The sequence below is a fragment of the Nannospalax galili genome, unplaced genomic scaffold (genome assembly GCF_000622305.1).
Source record: "Nannospalax galili isolate Female #2095 unplaced genomic scaffold, S.galili_v1.0 scaffold430, whole genome shotgun sequence".
In the NCBI taxonomy this organism is placed as follows: Eukaryota; Metazoa; Chordata; class Mammalia; order Rodentia; family Spalacidae; genus Nannospalax; species Nannospalax galili.
The window spans coordinates 405,534-409,423 of NW_008328607.1; the positions used below are offsets into that span (position 1 = coordinate 405,534).

At 42.6% G+C, this 3,890-nt stretch overlaps 1 non-coding gene across 1 annotated transcript; it reads left to right on the plus strand.

Annotated features, from left to right (window-relative positions):
• Positions 1–1,035: 1,035 nt before the first annotated feature.
• On the plus strand, positions 1,036–1,142 carry LOC115069341. Its single transcript, XR_003848619.1, has one exon. It is a non-coding gene; the product is annotated as a U6 spliceosomal RNA (small nuclear RNA).
• Positions 1,143–3,890: the final 2,748 nt, after the last annotated feature.

Genomic DNA, 3,890 nt, shown 5'->3' on the forward strand with positions numbered 1-3,890 from the left:
GAAGAAGAAGGTCATGTTTAGCTCCTGAATGATCACTCTCCTGCTAACCAGCCTGTCACCTGAGGCAGGACTGTTAAAGGAATACTGACTGCAGTAAACCCTATTCTGAAATAGGATTCTGAGGGTATACCATACATCTCCTTTGTTCTTCTGCTAGTCGTTTTTACTGTTGCCTGATCTTGTAATTCTCCATCGTCACTTGTTAAAATCTTTCGAGGAGATGATGATTCTGTGGTGAGGTGACACTTTAGGAATATGATATAAAAATAATGGGATAAAAACTTCAATTTCTTCTTTCTCAGGATGTTCTTTTATATTTTTTCCTTCTAAGTCATTGTAGTCCATTTCTGTACATCTCTAGTCCTCGCTGTTCCATGACTACCCTGAAACCCCAGTATGGCATCTTCTTTGGCCTAGCATTAGTAGCTGTCTACCAGAAGCATGAGAACATGGCAGGGTTTAAAAGATTCTTGTTCAGAAGTAAACACAAACTCATTCAAGGGCTAGAGAGATGGCTCAGTTGGTAATGTGTTTGCCTTGCAAGTTGAAGACTTGAGTCCAATACCAAGAACCCATGTAAAAAACTTGGGCATACATGGCAGCTAACAACAGTCTATATAACTCCAGTTCCAGGGAATCCAATGCCCTCTTCTGGCTTCTGTGGGTACTGCATACACACGGCACACATACATGCAGGCAAAATATTCGTACACATAAAATTAAAATAAGTATGATACATAATATATACATATATATGAGAGAGAGAGAGAGAGAGAGAGAGAGAGAGATACTCTGGATACTCAGAGTGCCGGAAGGCAGAGATAGGAGGATTCCTGGGGCTCACTGGCTGACAAGTTTAGCCTAATTGATGTGCTCTAGGCCAATGAGAGACCCTATCTAAAAAAAGGTAAATAGTGTTCCTGCAGACAACACTTGAGGTTGCCCTCTGGCCTCCACATGCACAGGCATACACCTGCAAGAGCACCCACATACACATGTTCACAAACACATAGCCACACATAAAAAATTAAATTAGTGCTTGCTTTGGCAGTACATACACTAAAATTGGAACAATACAGAGAAGAATAGCATGGCCCCTGCTCAAGGGTGACATGCAAATTTGTGAAGTGTTCCATATTTTTCCCCCCAGGACTAATAAAGTTTGCAAGACAGAAAGAAAAATTAAAGTTAAAAAGACCCATTCAAGAAGATGGCTTCAGTCAACTCCAGCAGAAGTGTGTCTTTAAGGACTAGATCACAACCCACAGCATCTTGGGGAAGAGCTAACAGCACTGAGTGCCTGCTACATGATGGGCACCTTACAGTGATCCAGTGCCTTAATGCATTGGCTGTGCTTTAAATGAGGAAGCTGGAGTTTGGAAAGGTGATCCAACTTCCTCAAAGTAATCTATCAACAAACCAAGACAGAACTCTTGTCAGCATAGCATGCAGTCTTCATACTGCCCATAGACGGCAGACAAACATTTCCCTACTGTATCTCCCTCTTCCTTCCAGCTGTCCAGAAGCAACAGGTGTGGATAAGAACTATAACAGTAACTGGTGTCGGTGTCAGATGGAAATGTCACCAGCACAGGACAGCATATCTTCACTGGATACTCAGCATGCTGGACCTCCTTGGTGACCACTGAATAGATATTCACTAAGAAGAGAGGAGCTTATCATCCCACAGAGAATCAACTAGAATTCTTCTTTCATACTAACATGATATCCTTCCCCACGTGATCCTACACAGTGGCCCTGGAAGGTCTCTGATGGTGTAACAGGTCCTGTCTTGTCCTTTGCTCCTAGTACCCTAAACCAAGACACCCTTGATCGTCATCCAACTAGAAAGCAGGAAATTGGGGATATGCCAAGACATGACTTTATCTCAGTATTTGACATTGAGAGAGGTAGAAATGTCAAGTCTGTGCTTGTCCTCAGTTTGGCAAACACCCGCTTGTCAGTTACACTTAAATCTTTTCAAAAAAAATCAGCCTCATGCTGGCCTCTGCCCTGAATAGGGTTGGGAGGTAAAATCCTGAACACCCAACCCAGGGAGTGTTACCTTCACCCACCTCCCACTCATGTATGTCCATTCCACTCCTAAAGGTGGTGCTGACCAAGACCACATATTCTGGAGCCAGATACTCTGGTTTGACCCCTACCTGTGCCATTTCCTAGCACAGTGACTCTGTACTTTTCTGTGAAATAAAGAAGAGAAGAGAGCATCCTAGGGTCACTGAGAGAGGTAAATGTGATAATATCTGTGAACTTCTTAAAACAGCATTGAATTAGTCAAGACTCACAGATGATACCCATCGCTAGTATGACTGTTAACATTGCTCTCTGAGCTCTGGGAAAGGCAGACTCCTTTATATTCCTCCTGATGCTCACTCAGCTCTCAAAAGGACAAAAGAGAAGAAGCCAAGTCCCCAGGGTAGTCCTAGAGGTAGAAGCTGTAGAAGGCAGAGCCTGATGGATCAGATGTCATCAAACCTAGGAGAGGTACCCTCTCACCTGGACAAGTCACAAGAGCTCCAAGACCACAGCACCCACACCTCTGTGGACTGAACTGTACGCTACCACCCTAAATTCACATGTCAAAGCTCTTACCACCAAGGGATGAGATTTGAAGGTGATAAGGTCTTTGGAAGGTTGATTTAGATGAGATCATGAGGTATGGTGCCCATGATGGGATTAGTGCCTTTATAGAAGATACCAGAGGCCAGCTCTTCTGCCTGTGAAGACAAATAGAGGTGATATCTGCAAACCAGGAAGTAAGCCTTCACCAGAAACTAGCCATGCTGGTACATTATTTTGGACTATCAGCCTCCACAGCTATGAGAAAATAAATTTCCATTGTTTAAGCCACTTAGTCTGCGGTATTTTATTGTGGCAGCCCAGGCTGACTCATGCAGTGCCCAAACTTGAAAATACAGTTCTTAGAGTTTCTTCTCCACATGAGAGAGTCTTCACATATGGGGGAGTGGGAGGGTCCTGCAAGATTCCACTGCAGAATAAGTTCTAAGGCCAATATTTACTTAAAAGTCCCAGCAAACTGGGCTTGTGATCACAGTACTCGGGAGACTGAGGCAGGAGGATGGGGAGTTCAAGGCCAGCATGGCCTACATTGTTAGACCCAGTCTTTAAAAACAAAAGAACTAAAACCAAAAATAAATTATTGAAAAGATTACTCTGCTAATGTTTCTGTGAAATCTTTGCATAATAGATCTTAAATTTACTAGCATAATAATAAAACTGGTGGTTCACATAACTTAATTTTCCATAAATCTGACATGAGTTATGTTAATGATTCTATAGAAAATCTTGAAACTTCTAGAACCACCCTGCGGTCTTGGCTCCTTGGTTTTTGATATCCCTTTGATAACTGAAGTTCAGGAAAACTGTAAAGGAGGCTGCCTTTGCCAGAGCTCACCAGGAGCACTACTGTAATCATATTAGAAATAGCTATTGTTCATGAGCCTCAATTTAAGTTACATCTCTCTACATTTCCTCACCTTAAAAATATATGTGAATGGGACTAGAGAGATGACTCAGTGGTTAAGAGCACTGACTACTCTTGCAGAGGATCTCTTGTGATGTGGCAGCAAGCCACAGCTTCCAGTCAGCCACATGGTCATGAAAGTAAAAAAAATCAGCACTCTACAGTGGACTGCTTTGCTAAACTAATAGGGATACATTGATGTAAATGCCTTAATTTTTTCTGATACAGCCTTTCACTATGTAGTCCAGACTGGCCTTTAACTCCAGATCCTCCTGCCTCAACCTCCCAAGTGCTAGGATTGCAGGCATGTACTACTGTTTCTACCTCCAATGCAGTTAGAGTTAGGATATTTCCAATTTACAATGGGATTACTGGAGCACGATCT